The sequence below is a fragment of the Pagrus major genome, chromosome 19, assembly GCF_040436345.1.
Source record: "Pagrus major chromosome 19, Pma_NU_1.0".
In the NCBI taxonomy this organism is placed as follows: Eukaryota; Metazoa; Chordata; class Actinopteri; order Spariformes; family Sparidae; genus Pagrus; species Pagrus major.
This window is the reverse complement of record NC_133233.1, coordinates 13,444,541-13,462,068: the sequence shown is the minus strand read 5'-3', so window position 1 is coordinate 13,462,068 and position 17,528 is coordinate 13,444,541. Positions and strand designations below refer to the sequence as shown.

The following is a 17,528-nucleotide window of genomic DNA, read 5'->3' as shown; positions in this document are numbered from 1 at the left end:
CTTCTTTTTGTTTTGCTCCATTCCCCAGGCTTTGCACCTTTCACAGCAGTAGTGCTCACTGTTGCCTCTTTTAAGGCAGATCATGTTACTGCTAGCTAAGAAACCTCTTCGCTCTCTCCCCCACTGGCTTCCCTCGCTCTGCTAACCAACCAAACTACTTTCATTTGAGAGAGGGAGCGATAGATAGACAGATACATAAAGAGGGAGAGAGAGAGAGAAACTAACAATGAAGCCCAGGTTTTTCCACACTGCAGAAACAGTTCCCCTCTTTTAAAAGAAGAACAAAAGAGGTGGCCTGAGCTGCTCCTACCTCTGTTTTTTAATTAAGCATGTCCCCTTTGCTTTCACGCGCATGCACACGGACACAGGCTCTCACTCTCTCTCTCTCTCTCTCTCTCTCTCACACACACACACACACACACACACACACACACACAAACATACACTAAGGTAATTAAAGTGGCAGATCAGATCCAGTGAGAGGCAAATAATAGCTCAGGAATGCCTGGTTTGGACACTGCTAGTTCTGATGGGAGAAGGGGGCTGAGAGACTCCTTGGCCTATTGTTTTTCTCCCCCCTCTTCTCTCTCTCTCTCCCTCTCTCTCTCTCTCTCTCCCCCTTTCTATCCCTCCATCTGCTTTTCAGTAGCTCCCTGAGAGACAGAGAGGCAGACTAAAGAGGGGGATTTCTCCACTTTTTTTTCCATCTTTCCCAGCTTTTCTCCTCCTTCTCTGACTTGGGTTATTCTTAAAGCGCTTCCGGTTTGAAGAAGAAGTTGGATCCTGTATCACACAGAAGTCAGAGGGTAGAATCTCTTCTTCAAATACAAAACTTTTCTCAATGATAAGCAGCTGTAATACATGTGCCGATAATACATGACATGTTACAACAAGATGTCCTCGGTGCAGACCTGAGGTACTGAGCTCTCGGTGATGTCAGACTCTCCTCCTGCTTTTGACCTCCTGTCACACTATCAAGCATTAGCCAGAGATGCAGCCTGTTAAATGCCAAACCTGTAATTGCAGTGTCGCCACACTGTCTTCTTTGTTTACACAGGGATCTGTCGGGTTCAAATTCTTCATCACTAACTGTCTGATATTTGAATGCGAGGGCAGACTGTGCTGTTAATACTGCTGTGAATATTTATAAGTTCTGTAAACACTGGAATTAGGCCGACCTGTGCTTTGGAATGTGGTCATCTGAGTTCGAAAATGGTTATTTTCCCTCTACTTGTCAAACTGTTTGGATACATATTCGAGCACAGCTAATAACCGGTGAATTGAAATCCAGGCTGAGGCTTTAAGGTGACCCACGAAAAGCTAGCAAAGTCAAACAACAAAGTCAGGAGACAGCGTGAGACTATGGCTATGTGTCCATTCCTTGAGGTCTCCTGGAAGGTCATCCCTCTCTCGGCATGTGGCCCCTCAGTCTAACACCAAATCTTCTATCAAAATGTCACCGAGCGTTAGCCAAAGACAAAGGCGAAGGGCGCTGTGAAAGCCCCTGCATCCATCTCCCACTGTCAGTGCCATGAATAGGCCTACTCTGGTCTAATTAGACCTGTTTATTTGTTGCCATGCAGAAATGGAGGGATGAAAAACGAAGTGGATGAAGGAGGAGGGGAATTATCTCCTTCCTCACAATGCGAGAGGAGCTTCGGCTGCCATCAAAGAGCGCCGACGCATGCGTGCGCAAACGCATATGCACACAATCACAGAAGAGGGCCTAATGCTCTCTGTTTAAAGTCTTAAAAGAAAGGACGGAGGGAGAAAATTGCAAAAGGATGAGAGGGGGGAGGGCTTTTGCGTGACCAAGTGTTTTTTGTCTTCTTTACTTCTTAACCTCACAAAGGGTTTTCATGCAGCCCTTGTTTGTTGCCTGGAGGTGTAATATTAGACAGGAGATGCAGTAGATCTCCCCAATCCCCCCCCCCTCCACACACACCCTTTTCTGTCCGCCTGTCCTCTTCCCCTGTCTCCCTCATGAGCGAAGGCCTTCATTACCAAAAGACACCTTATCATTATTGCAAGGCGCGGCCCAGACACCTAAAGCAAGCGCCACTCCATTTAGCACAGGAATCTTGTTCGACAAATTACCAACTCCGCAAAAATGCCTTTTGGCAAATCAAATTCAGAACGATGCCTATATGAGCCATGATCTCAGATTGGAGAAGGAGGCGAAAGAATGGAGACAAGAAAAGGGGGAATCAGGATAATGAGGAGAAATGTAGAGGACGGAAGTGACTTTTTTTTTTCTTTTGCTAGAGCAGGTATGCAGGTTCTATGCCTCAGGTTGATGACAAGTAAATTGGTCTCATTGGTCGCTCAGGTAACATACACCCAACTGCCCTCAGGTCCTTACCTGATATGTCATTGTTAAAGAAAAAAAAATCTGGGCAACATTGGAAATAAACTGCAAGGTGTGAGCGTCATAGGAAACAAAAATACTCAAGTATGCAAAAACAAACTTGTTGACCGGGTGAGAACAAATAGTTGACCCAGGGGCCGTGTTTGTCTTCTTCTTCTCCTCTCGCAGAGCAACAAAAGAATCATATCACTCAAGCCACAGATGGGTCCTAAAATCTGATTTAGGATCAGATTACACCAGCCCTTATCCTGACTTCAATCAGGATGAGGTGAAATCATCTATCAAGTCCTCCAGTCACTGCTTGGAGGCAAGCAGCTCGCAGACTCGAGGATATCCGATTGAGTTTAGAGCCCGGTTTAATTTATTTCTGCTAAGTAGTTTTTCATTATGATACTTTGGATGTGTATCCTAGGTCAGTGTCAGTGTTTATCTGCTGCTTGTACAGTTTCACAGAGACCAAGTTTAATGGATTAAAGACAACTTTGACTGGTCTTGCGCCTTTGAAGAGGCAATATTTCAAACTAAACTCAAACTGAAACATGAAAATAAACAGTCAGACACTGCTGGGTCGCAGTCACCACTTACTGCCCTCGCTAAAGATTTTTTCCAGCATCAAAGGCAAAGCCAATCTACATAGCTAATGCTTCCATTTTTTTCTCTACTCCCCTTCCTCGAACTCAAAACAGCAAAGACCGAGGGGAGTGAAAAAAAAAAAAGTGGGGATTTTTCTTTTGCCGGCAATCTGGAAACACTCTCTAGTTAATTAGGGTTGATTGGAAATGAACCGCACAAACAAAGGGCAGCCTATGCCCTGACTATTATGACTGTGCACGCGTGCGTACACGTGCACGGGAGGGGGGGGGGGGGGGGGGGGGCTATAACCACCTTAGAAGCGCATGCTGGTTGAAGCTCCACTCTCTAGACTCTTCTCTTTACCCCTCCGCCACCACCCCCTGACCCCCCCCTACCCACCTCAGATTAAGGGAATGCACCGCCAAAGAATGTGTGACGACCTCCACTGCCACGGAGCAAAACTTCCAGCCCCCGACGCCACAAAAGGCAAGAAGGTAATTAAGTTTGAAAGAATAGAAGCACTGCCACAAACAATGCGCTAGTGTCCATGGGGAGGGAATGGAAGGAGGGGGTGTTGGTGTATGTGTATATGTGTGTGTGTGTGCGTGTGTATGTGTGGGGGGTGAGGCAGAAAAGCCATTAACATTCAGTGGCCGGGTGAGAGAGAGGAAGGAGGGCAAAGGGGAACTGAGGATGGCATTCTCTCACTCTGTGCTTCTCCCTGTCTTTCTCTATCGCAGCACGACTCGTCTGTTCATTCTTTTTATTTATCTCTCTTCTTTTCATTTTCTCTCAATCGCTCTCACATCTGGTTTGGACCCCCCCACCCCACCCCACATCCCCTCCTCTGCCCTCTAAAATCACCCCTCACTACACTGCAACAGCTCTCCAATGCTCTTTTTGGCCCCTTTGCTGTTCCTTGTTGTTGCTCTCCATGTGAGGGGTGCCCCCCTACAGGCAAGACACACACACAAATCCACTCATACACATGCGCTACTTTTTTTTATTCAGACTCCAGCTCTTGATTATCTGTTTTGCAAGGCTAAGTTTGACACTTTGCATATGCTGAAAGCTTGAGGACAGAACTAGCAAACAACGATACACACACACACACGCACACAATATCCCAGTTGGCTACCACCTGAGAGTGCTAAGAGCTAACTAGATTACCACCCTACACACTCACATTCACACACACACAACGTACAAACACAAAACATACACAGGGAGCTTTCATCTTTTTTTGCCACATCTCCAGCAAAGCAGTTTAACTCAATTAGTAAAGAATGTAATTTTATTTACAGACTCCCAAGTAACTTGTAACACACACTTACACTCACACACAGCCAAAGACTCGCACAGTATAAGCAAACTGTCCCTCTCCCACGTGGTTGGTGCTAAGAAAGAAGTATTCATTGCTCTTGCATGTGTGTCTGTGTGTGCGTGCGCGTGTGAGTGTGTGTCTGTGCATGTGTGTTCGGACAGCGGAAAGATCATGAGACACATTTACGTCAGATGAGTGAATCAGACAAACCACTGCTAATTTCAATGAGGGGTTCCTTTGAAGAGAGCAGGAGGGTGAGAACGAGAAGTGAAAAGCCAGGGAGAGGTGGACAAACACTGACAACAATAGGTAAGTAAGCGAGAGAGGGTGAAGCAAGAGCCAAACTTTGCACGCGTGTGTTTGCGCACATCCAGCGTCCATCTCTTTTTTCTGCACAGTCGAGGAAAGCAAGTCGCCAACTAATTGTGGTTTTGCGGCGTTATGTGTTTAGTAATCTGCCTCTCTTTGTCTCTGCATCTCACCAGAGACATGGATTAGTGCTAAAATGATGACTGCTTAATCCTTGATTTGCCTGTGCTAAATAAATATTAATCTAGCCTGCTCATCATGCTCTTGTAAGGTACAACATACACAATATGAAAGGGATTAGATGTTACATAAATCACTGCCTTATCCTTTGGATGAGGCAAAAGCATGAGGCCATACACACACGCGCACACACACACGCACAAACACACACACACCTCCTCCTCCTCTTTGCAATAACATAGCAAGTTGAAGTGGGTGGCAGGGTGGGATTATTTGCCAAGTGAAATTAATAATCCTGCTAAATACAAAGCCTGCAATATAAAATAACAAGATAAAAAAATCTGGTCTCTAAAATGTGTGTTTTCCATTGGTGTGTGTGGACGCACACAATTATATACCACCCCAGGAAAAAAACAACAAATATCACTCATTTGTGTTGATTCAGACCCCTCTCCTTCTCTCACTCTGCTTCTCAGCAGGTTTGTTTAGAAAAAATACTGCTGGGAACATGAAAAATGAAAGCTACCATTGCTGGACTCTCTCTCTCTCACACACACACACACACACACACACACACACACACACACACACACACTTAAACTGACAAGGCCGTGGTAGTGCAGCGCAGAAGAGGTTAAGCAAACACTGTCCACGTCAGTCAAGGATAGCACACACACTCACAGACATACAGACACAGAGAGCAGTCTCTGACGCAGGCATTTCACATCCACCTGGCAAATATAAACGGCTGGTTATACTGTATCGACTACCACGGGCCTCAGATTCTACGCGTGTTTTAATCTCCGATAACTTGTGAAACAACTTGTTTGTGTAACTTTTTTTAAAGACGCAAAAATAGCTTGATACGTTCTTAAAATATTTGCCTGATCACAGGCGCAGCGGTGAGAAATTAAAAACATTAAGTACTTTTCCAGCCCCGAAATCAGTTTTGCAAGAGCACTAAGTCCTGCTGATATTTTGGAACCTATAATTAAGCACTTCAAACTAATGTAGCAGCTCCAGCTACTTGTTGCCTAAAGTTCATTCCTTTTAAGGAAAGGGGGAAAAAATGTCACAAATGTTTCCCTATTTGGTGAAAGATGCCTATCAGTATCAAGTGACCAAAAAGCATGTAGTGCAGCCAGTGATAGGATGGTACATATTAGTCAATGCATTGCACCACAGTAGTGTGGCTGCCGGCTGTCTCAAATGCTATCATTAGTCTATTATGGTCTGAACAGGTAGGGACATCTTGTCTCTCCTTTGCGTTAAAGTCAGCTGATTTATGTTTGCATAACTTGTGCTTATCTGTGCAATTACACTGCGAAATACGAGAGAAGAGGTCAGAGAAGGTCAGAGAGGCGAAGAGAAGAGAAGAGAAGAGAAGAGAAGAGAAGAGAAGAGAAGAGAAGAGAAGAGAAGAGAAGGTCTGCTTTCACAGTTAACACTAAAGACACAGAGACACCTTGCTAATTGTACAGACATTTCTCGGACATGGCGACCAAACCCACCACTTCTTTTCAAGGGGTAACAATAAAGTTTAAAGTTCAAACCCCCACTGTTTTCTAAAGACGGTACTCGGCGGGACCCTAGCCCTGTTATTATCTTCATAAACATAATCATAGGGCAGGTATCCTGACTGACGCCACGAGCTATGTGCCCCTCTCTTAAACATCTCCCGAGCACTTCTCTGACACGCCACAAAAAGACCATTAATGTCTCGAGCAGTTTCGACACAAAAAATGCGCGGGGCCTCACATAAGAAAAAAAAAAAAAGCACAGATGAACGCACTTCGCATTTAGGCACACTTGTGTAAAGATGGGAACAGGGAGCGAGGGATTTGTGGAAAAACACACACACAACACAAGTGCACACGTACCTTTTGGCTTTCCAAGAGCTCGAATGCTCGTGACAGGTCTAATTTCTGGACCCAGGGAATTACTAATTAACTTAAGCTTTTGGCTCTCTATTTAATTAGAGAGGTCTCCAAATGAACTTTAGACCAAAGCCATTTGCTTTTTAAACAAACCCCCTTTTTCTGACAGCTGTTGTGAGTTTGCCCTCTTCTCACAAAAAAACCACAAGGAAAGCACAGTTGTTATTTATGCCATCATAGGCTCTTTTTCTGGTTACCGTGGGAGGGAAGAAAGAGAATGGGGTGGGGGGTGGCGGGGTGGATGAGCGATGGAGTTGAAAAGTGTACATTTTAATTGGATTTCACTACAAACAAACAACTGTCAGATGTAATTAGCGTGGTTTTAGATTAGCACCACAATATTCCTTTATCAAATAAACACCATGTCACGCAAATCCAGGGCCAGCCCGCTGAGAGGGAGCTGAGATGAAATGGACCCATTACCTTACTGCTCGCTGCAGGAAATAACCGCTATTAGATATAACTGACACCACAACATATTAAAATCTTAACATGTAAGATAAAAAAAACTTCTCACTCTGTACTAACTGTTAACTAAAATGAAATGAAGCTCTCTTTCTTGCATTTTTTTTCTCTGTACTGTATGTGAGCGTATGTGTGTTGCATTGCCCTCAATGTGACAACCAGGGGAGAGTGGAGGTCAATGACAAGGCAGCTGAAGACCAGAGTCAGCAATATCTCTCTCTTTTTTTTCCCTGCCCACTCTCAAACATACACATGCGCTCACACATTATTCTTACGGCAAAGCAAAGCCGATTTCAAACAGATGTAGTCCGTATCTTACTTTTGAAATGACATATATCTTAAACAAGGGTATAAGCAAATATGCTGGAGTCTTTGAATAAAATCTCGGCCGCCACTTCTATTACAAAAAGGTATAAGGAGGGCCTCTGACAAGCCGAAGAGAACACCGGACCATCCATCACCACATCTTGACACTTGTTTAGGTATTGTGTTAAGGAAGAGGTCCATTCTTCAGGCATACTTTGCTTTTTTAACAATTCCTCCAAAGCCCTCCTATATCTGCTCATCTAAGCCTGGATGAAACACGGCAAAAGCTCCCCTCTTTATTTAGTCTAGGGGCAGAGAGCTGATACATCAGTGAAACCGCTGACAAAACCGGCCCTGTTAATACCTACAATTTCATATACAAGAACATTCCTACGCCTGCTCTGCTCTTCTTCTTTTACTGTCACAGAAAAAAAGGGAGTCTTATTTTTTTTCTTTTTTCTTTTTAAAAGCAAATAATTAAAGATTATTCCACTGGCTGGTGCCAGGCCAGAAAAAAAGGAGGCAGGGGTTTGAGAGGGATAGTGTTGGCTGGAGTCTCCTCAGGGGAGTTGTGGAGACGCATGCTTGCTTGCCTGTAGTAGATCAGACTGAGACCTACATCGGAAAGAAAAGATTCTGTTTTTTTTTTGTTTCTTTTTAACCGTCCCTGTAGTTAGAAAATAGCACAGAGAAATATTCATATTTAGTGTTGCCTTTTTAAAATCTTTGAAATTGTATGAAACGTTTTGTGCTGTTATCTGAGTGAAAATAATAATGATAATAATAATAACAATAATAATAATAATAATAATAATGATAATAATAATAGAGAAGGTCTCCATGCAACTAAAGCTTAATTCTTTGTAAATTCGTCTCATCTCTCATTACACTGTTTGTTTAAGCCCACAAGTCATGCATAATTAATTAGCCACTTATTCCCTGACGAGCCCTGCCAATGGCCTTGATATCCACATGCTATTGCCTTCAGGAATACTGAATGCCAATCATGTCGCACATGAGATATACATGCATGCACAGGCGCGTGCAGACGCTGACACACATACAAATAATATACATGAAGGGAGGGGAAAAAGTAAGGTTGATTTGATACAGATATCTTGGAAGGATTTTGTTTTAATTCCCCCAGATATACAGTATCACTCTCTTTTTATTCCTCCTTTTTTTTCCTCTTAGGGTCTATTAATGAGCATGTCCTGTGACCGGGCTCTCAGCCTTTTTCAATCCCCGCCTTTGTCTTTGGCCAACGAGGAAGAGAATGCATCATTTGTCATGAGACGTCTTGTGCTATTGTGGTGTATCTTTTCTCAAACCTGGAGAAACTTAGTCATTCATCAACTTTTTTTTCCCCCCGTCTTAACTCAGAGCTCGTCTTTTTAACTTCTCTTTGGATGAGGTAGCCGTGCACATTTTTTTTTTCTTTGGTTCTGATTTTTACCTTGCCAGCTTTTACAGCTATGAAAATACTTCAGAGAGCGATCGATAAAATGTGGCATATAACCTTTTGTACTGTGCATTATTTTGTTGGTAAGTACAAGAGGGACAAACGTTTCTAAAACAAAAAAGCCTGCTGAATGCTTTGTTGAATATGCAAGATGAGGGCTTTGAGGCACTCACATGGACCTGAAGGGCTGAGTGAGTGTCCTTCATAGTGACTGCATCAAGGAGTATAGAGGACAAGCAATGTCACGGTCTGAAAGGTAACTGCCGCCTAAAGTCTACACCGATAAAAGCATAGTTAAATATGTACAGAAATAAAGTAAAAAGTTCAGAAATATCAGCGAGGAGGGAGTTTCTCCTCGCATTCAAAGTGCCCAATCACTGCTCTCCCCTCCCTACCTGACCGCCACGCCACAGAGAAAAAAAGATCGTCCAGAGATGCAAATGAAAGACGAGACAGAGAGCAACAGAGAACATGATACGGAGAAACCAACAGAGATCCACAGAGAAGGCAAATCAGTGAGATAATATGAGCGAAAGAGAGAGGCCTCATTTTTTCAACAGCCCATTTTATTTCACCTAAACCCGAGAATCTTTGCCACCCCCGGGGCCCACAGGACCTCAGATCAAACAGAACGAGTCCTCGAACACACGGCCCCGATTGTTCTTTCTCCACCCTGCGAAATCCCCCCACTTCCACTTTGAAATGAAAAGAATAAACATATTATTCTAAATGAAATACCCAGGACCCATGTTTTTTTTCCATGGCTAATATCCTGTATGAGATGGCTGATGCAAAATAGGCAGGAGAGAGCCTGAGAACGGGACGGAGCACAGAGGGAAGAGGAAAAATCCCCTTCTTTCTATTTTCCCTTAAGAGACTGATGAAGGCCTGGCGAGATGAGAGAGAGAGACAGACAGAGAGAAATGAGGGAGAGAGGGAGAGAGAGAGAGAGGGTAACGCAATCCTGACTGGCGCAGGACCAACAGCAACAAAAACATTTAGATAACCGCGCTCAATAATGAACGATTTCAATGAGGACAAAAATTACATTTCCTACAGATAACATGCCCCCTTCCCATAACAGAGCCAAAAGAGCCCCGAAACCACGTCATGCTCAACAGTGGTGCGCTGGAGTATTATGTTAGGGGAGGGTTGTAGTAACTATATTAGTATCCTTTTACCTCGCCAGAGACAGGACTTTACTGGTTGTAAGGAGATAGAGTTGGCAGATCTGAGAGAGACAGATTCTGTATGACAACTCGACTAGCTCCGCTGGAGAAGCAACAAATCACTCCTCAACCAACGATTACCGATCTGCAACACACACTACAAGGGCCACTCAAAATAACACTCCACATACACATAACCAAGGATCGCTGCAGCGCACTTGATCCTCACAGGTGGTGCAGGTCACAGCGAGAACACCATCCCCACCTTTCCCATCCGCTAAGCACTCAACTTCCTTTCATGCCAAAGTCTGTCAAGTTGCTGAGAGGGGAAGAGGCAAGAAAGGAGGAGATATAGCGTGGAAAGGAGGCAGAGAAAGAGAGAGGGAGTCTTTGTCCTCCTCCGCTCAGCTCCAGCACGTTTCCTCCTCGGGTCTGGCCGGCATTAGCATATGAAAGGCGAGGGAAGGCGTGCAAAAGGTCAAAGAAAGAGGATCCTGTCCAATGAGAGACAACAAAAACAGGCCACACCGGCCTTTGTGGCGTTCATGTTCTCCGCTGCCCAAACCTCACGGCCCTCCCTCAACCCTGGATCATTTCCATACGCCAGATGCAATGGCAATGATGACGGTTGATCATAAATTACTCACAAAGTCGAGTCGGGTCATGTGGAAGTCACGGTGGCAATTTTAAAGCTGCGTCACCACCCCGGTGCCCCCTCCTACTGCTACCAGCCGAGCTCACACACACACGCAGGCATTCACATAAAACACACCTGCCTTACAAGTCTACAGTCCTCTCTACCCAGACGATATCCGACCAAATCCTCAGCAAACATCTCAATAAAGGAAAATGTAAGAACAGTGTAGTTTGATTTGATCCATGAAAGCCGCTCCCTTCCTTCCATGTAAATGCTACCTGAGCCACATCCATCCACTACATAATTGCACACTTCAGTGCTTTAGGGATGCGGTTTAGTATATACATGGAGGCTTAGGGTGCCTGAAGTTTACCAGTCTCTACGGTTACTCTATTATCATACATATTGGCTCACATGACAGCTTCCATCTGCTGGCATCCGAACAAACAGCCAAAAACACCAGCCTTGTGTTTCCGGGGTCCTCTCCAGCAAACACAGTCCTCTGCCGGCAACAGCGGGCCAGAGACAGAGGGACTGGAGGGGAGAGAGGGAGGGAGAGAGAGAAGAGGGGTAGAGCATTTCATCTCTCTTTCATCTCTGTCACCCAGTCAAGCGTTCAATGCCCCATTCAGCGCCTGCCCAGCATTATGCAAAATAATGCTAATCCCCTTTCCCGTGCTTTCACACTTGTATAAACCGCCGTTCCTGCCTCTGAAAAGCAATTATATCAGTTTACGTTCCTGTCAAAAAACAGGATTAGCATGCAAGTACTAGTAGCACCAACTAGGCCCAATCTCTATCCACCTTTGGCTAGCGGGAAGCACAGAAAATTAAATGTTTGTCCACCCTCCCCCTTAAAAAGAAAGTCCTGCTGCTTGGTTGGGGGTAGCTATAAAGATGTGTTGTAATTAGATATTTGGATGGAATGAAAAGAAGGGCTGAAAGTTTCAAAGGCAGCGCTCCTTGTCCCTGTTATTTAGGCCCCGGCTTCTCTTTGCCAGAATCTCAGCCTTGTACAATAATCAAAAACAAATTCAGCTATGTCGCTACACAGGGCCGCACCGGTCTCACAGTCCCAGTCCCGCTTTTACAGACAGCAGTGTGTCACACATGTGACACTCGCAGACTGACACACAACTGAACTGTTGTCGTCCCTTCCGACACATTGCTGCCACATGCGCACAGGCTTGCCAGTGCACAGGCGCGCATGCAAACGCACACAGAGAGCAGACAAGGAAAGATGGCAGAGTATTTTTGAATATGCAAATGCTTGTACGAGCGGAACGTGTGTAAATAGGAGTCATTGTGTGCTGCTTTAATCTGGACAGTCGGGCCTCTCTTTCTATCCCTCTCATGTTTTTTGGGGGGGGTGGGATGTACACCCATCCCGACTGACGACAGATCAGGGGACATTAGTCAGCACAATTAGCCAGGTCGTCATGGCGACTAATGAAATTTGGCAAAGCGGCCAGCCAGAGACTTAAATGAGCTAGCTGGTTATGTGCTAGCACGGGGGGCTGGCTGGCTGGCTGGCTGGCTGGCTGGCTGCTGGCTGGTTGCCTTACACACACCCATTATTCTCTATTCTGCCGTGGTGGTACAATGGAGTCACTTGTATCTCAGCCGATACCCACCGGCGGTACAAGCTCTCCGCCTGACAATTTGCATATGTTAATATAATTAAGTGCTAATTACACTAAAACTCGCATATTCACAAGCACCCTCCCCGGGAGCTACGGAGGGGCTTGATCTCGTTCCAAGTCTTTAACCCTCCTCCGCCTCTCGCTCAGTGTGTGTGATAGAGAGAAAGTGTGTGTTAGCGGTGGTGCCCCAGGGCTGACAAAGGAAGCCCCCCTCTCTGAGACATAATGCTGAGCTGCTGCGGACTTCTTAGCTTCTCCCCCTACAGGCCTTGCTGAGCCGGGAGACCCTGACACTAACCACTGCAGACCGTCACCCCTTACTCTCTCTCTCGAACACACACACACACACTCCATAACCTGAGAGAATATCACACCTTGATCCATCTAAAATATTCAGCTGTTAGAAAGCTCTTTGCATCAAAAACTACATGCTTTGAACAGTTGCATAATACATGTTGCATAAAACACCATCTATGAAAAGAGGCAGAAGTGTAAAAGAGAATCTGAAAAAGACAACTTGGCCCATCAAAGTCAAATACGATTGGTGCAAAACACTGCTTTTGTGTATGTGTCTTTGGCTGGGGTTGTAACTACACAGCTCCAGCTTGGCAACCAAAGAATTTTTTTTTTTTTTTTTACTTTGTAAATTCAACCACCCATCATCAGTGTGAGGAGAATGCTGGATATGCTCAATATTGAATCTCCTCAAAGCTGGTGACCAGAATGATAGCAGTTATTTGAGCCGTAGATAAGAGACAAAAAATCTACATGATTCCCCCCAGTGAGTATGCGTGTATGGATGTGAGAGTGTGTGTAGGCCTGCCGTTTTGATAATGGAGGACAGGCGGTTGTGCTTTTCACATCGTAATGGCCGTGAATCAGGGAGGAAGCCAAGCGGTCGTGCTACAATTAGAGCTCTTTTGTGCCTCTTCCTCTGTCTCTTTCTCCCTCTCTTTTCGTGTTTTCACTCGCTGACACTCTCCCTATCAAGGGTATGTTAAAACAGTCTACTCTGCTCTGCTGCAAAGGCTGAATGGGGGGGGAGAGCTGTGTATGGTGGGGGGGATTCACACTGTGCTGCTGCTGGACACGCACATACACACGCACCAGATGGTACAGGAAGGAGGATTAAATAAACACACATGCACAGACACACACCTATCGGCAGACAGACGCCTCTGTGTGCACTGTCCCTTAATGAATGTCTATGGGGAGTCAAAGGGTCCAAGCTCATTTAGTTGACTCTCAATGAGATGCAGCATTATGACTATGGTAATACGCTCCTCCCTTCCCCAATAATCATACACAGGTCATTGTGTCAGAGTGATTCATTTCTATCACACACATACGCCAGATGTTATTACGCAGGAGAGTAAATCTCTCCAATGGATGTCGATGTGCTTCCATGCAAAAAAGGCGAAAAGCGGAGGAGAAAGAGAGGAGGAAAAAAAAAATATATTGTTATAGCAGCCCGGCGTGTAGTAAGCTATACTGTTCGCTCGAGCATGACGGCTGGTAATGCAGGTTTGGATGTAGCTCTGTGTGTGTGTGTGTGTGTGAGGGGGGGAGCTCCCCTTCGCTAATACCTGCTACTCGGATTACCACAGCGTCTTAAGTATTCAACCGGACTCATATTTTCCCTTTCTGCCTTTTTAGCCAAATTGGCTGTCTTTACACTGTAAAGCAGCGATATAGCCCTCCTTACTAAGGGCCTATGGGGGATCCACGAAGAAGAACATTAAAATGCAGCGATAGCCTTGTTGCAAAGCTCCTCTCTATTTCTTTCTCTCTCCCTCTCTCTTTCTGCAGCAAAGGCTTCTAAATCATCCAGCCTCCTCTATTAGACGGGAGACTTATTGAGGTAGAAACCATAAAAAATGAAGAAGGGAAATTTAATCCCTGAAATATTGATTTGCACATTAATATCAGATAGGCAGAGGGCAATCTAGCCGGGTGGAAATGACACATTGTCGACCCCTAGGAGAGGCCCGAGCCAATCTTCTAGCTGCATGTGTCTTGGGCCCAGGAGTTATAGGACAGACTCAGCCCCTGTCTCCCTCTCCCTCTCCCATCCTCTCCTCCTCCCAGTACCCCTCTCATCCCTCTCGCCCCCCCTCCCCTCCATCCGCACCCTTAATGAAGGCTGCAATGCTGAAAATGCATTAGCTTTTAATAATCAAGAAGCATTTTCAAGCCAACAGCTATTGTCCTCCCAGGGCTGTCTGCCCATCTCTCACACTATATGTTTTTTTTTTTTTTGTATCCCTCCCCTCCACTGCTACGGGTAAAAATGAACGTTACAAGCTGCTTAACTAACATGCAGAGATATACACACCCAGCCTTTGATAGCACCACGACACCCCGTGCAGAAAAACAAAAACAAGGGGCCAGAGCTTCTGCAAACATAAACCTCAAAAAATCCCTCATTTGCAAGAGGAGAAAAATAACACAGAGATTGTGTTATTATAGAGTGAGACAATAGCATCATTAACTGATGAAATTCACTGCAATTAGACAGGACCATCTCCTGTCATAATTCCAGTTTTTAAATTTTTTTTATTATTATTAGGCCTTGGCTGTATTTGTGGAATGAAATGTAGGATTTTCTACGCAGATGCAATTAAATGGTCTGAGAGATGATCCATCCTGTCCAAAAAACATCAGTGTTTGTGGTTTATCAATCTTTAAAATTGATCTGATTTAAGTTACATTTAATTGACAGAAAAACAGAAATCATTCATGAAATGTGGCTTTTAAATTGAAATAAGTGCCTACGTCTTCACATATTGCAATAATAATAAAATTAACAATTATTATAATAATAATAAAATTGATTAATTCTCGTTTATGAAGCAGTGGTAACGCTCCTTATTTGCTGTTTTGAGATTCCAATGAAAATCACGCATTTTGGTTGAAAAACTGGCTCACATCACGTGTATAAAAATGCAACGATCAAAACAAATTTTAAAAGTCTAACACATTTTGGAAAAACTGCTTTTAAAGCCTCAATTTTCAGGGGATAAAGTCGCTGTGAGATCCGTCTGAAAAAAGGCAGAAAAGCCGTGCAGAAATAGAGACAGTCCTGTAAAAAGGTCGCCTACCCTATACACCGCTGGAGCGTGTAGAGTCTCTCCACGCACACACACTCTCTCACACACACACTCACTACACCGTTACATACCCGGGTTGGAGACTGACTGGCCCCTTGGCCCTGATGTTTTGCTTTTTTTTTTTTTTTTTTTTCCTCCCGTGCGATCGATGTCCCCCCTGTCACTGTCGCGTCCCAATCCGAGCCAAGTCTATCTGCCTACCTCGAAAAAAACAGCCATCAGGGCGCAAAAATACCTGAGAACTCCCACCTCTGCGCTCTGTCTCCTCGAAATTAATGCACAACAACACAAACCGACAACTTAAAGAAGATGTTGCGACCCGCATCTCTGGGAATTAAGAGAGAGAGGGGGACAATTTATATCAGGAAATTATAAACCCACGGACGCGGATGAGGACCGAGGGTGGAAAATGGAACTTATAGACTAATGGATGGAAGGCGGATTATAAAAACGCGTTAATATCGGTATAAAACAATAGAGCAGGAGTGTGGATACAATCTGCTCTGTCAAAAGCCGCTGCTAGAGGGGAAAAAAAGGAGCCAGGAGTTGGCTGGCTCTAAAGGGACTCGCCGTGCTATCAGTAGCCCAACGATCGCACTCCCTCCTGGGCGACGCAGCCACCCACGCCTCGGTAAAGTGAGACTACTTTTAAAGCGCAGCAGGTACAGATGTATGGACTGCGATCGGCAAATGCGTTGCTTTTGCACCGATCACTGTAATAACCAGGTGTTACACCCGCTATTTCGAAAGATATACACTTATGCACACGGAGGGGGATCGTGTCGGGAGACTGATCGAGTCACTTCGGCCGTGCCTGGAAGGTGCACGAAACCCGATGTGTTCAAAACTGGCTTTGAGCGGTGCGGTGCATCCGACTGACCTCTTCGAGTGAGATATCTGGAGGTTGGGGAGTGAAATGAGGAGTCGGGAAGTGGGGGGAAAACATCGAGACGGACCCCTCGACTAGAAACAAGCTCAAAGCGGACATGTCCGTCCGAGGGATCGGACTCCTGGAAAGGCAACACCAGTATCCGCACTGCAAAGCCACAAAAGCGGAGAAACGCTCGGCTCGCCTCGTCCTATCTAACGTGGGGTGTTCAGTGTGTCAGCACACCACACAGCCTCGCTAACAATCGTATATAAAACTTTGCAAAAGGCAGGTCTGGACGTGATATCCTACTGTAAGAGCACGGACACATGCGTAAGAACGCCTCCGACACTGTCACTCGCTCGTTTTTATTTGAAGCCAAAGCGCCGGAGTTGCACTAACATCACGATATCCGCCTTTATTCTGGACTAAAAAACACCCAGCACCTGTTATCCAAACAGCCCCGATGTCAAAGATCCACCAGCGAGATAGATAATCGATACCCGACCCCTAAATTTAACACACACCCCAAACTACTCAATAAAAGTTAAAGGGAGAGGTGGAAAAGGAAAAAACTTACTTTCTTCCCCCTCCAAAGCCGTCACCTCCGCTTCTCTCTGCTCTTGGGTTTAGAAAACAGTCACATCCAGCGGCTCGGGTAAGTGGACAATCAAAACGTGGAAAAACAGGGAAAATTACAATAATCCTCCAACTTTATATTGGGAAAAGGGGGTAAAACCACAAATGTCAAGCGTTTAGAGAGCTATCCCTTATTTTGGTTCCGGTGGCGGTGAAACGACGTGTCGACGGGCTGCCTCGCAGTTTCTCTTGTGGACGGGGGTCGGGAAACGGAGGAAAGGAAATGAAAATCCGATATGTCTTTATTCTGCTAATTATTATCGTTTTAGCCCTGTTTAAAAAAATGGCTGATTAAGTTGAGTGCGCATGTCTTTGTGTGTCTATTTCCCGATATGCACTCTGGGAATGGGTAGAGAGACAGAGAGAGAGAGGGCGAATGTGAGTGAGAGAGAGAGAGAGAGAGAGAGGGAGAGAGAGAGAGGGAGAGAGAGAGAGAGAGAGGGAGGGAGCAAACGAGAGACGGAGAGGGAGGGAGAGAGAGGAGAGAAGTGTAATTAGTGAGTTGATCAACAGTCTCCACATTGCAAATGACGCGCAC

General features: G+C 45.1%; 1 protein-coding gene across 1 annotated transcript in view; it reads right to left on the bottom strand.

The window, feature by feature from the left end:
* Positions 1 to 17,223, bottom strand: part of zfhx4 (zinc finger homeobox 4) — an 82,148-nt gene extending 64,925 nt beyond the window's left edge. The window contains exon 1 of the mRNA XM_073487911.1: positions 16,932 to 17,223. The gene's annotated coding sequence lies outside the window, so the exon portion shown is untranslated. The remainder of the gene's footprint in view (positions 1 to 16,931) is intronic.
* Between the last annotated feature and the right edge of the window lie 305 nt (positions 17,224 to 17,528).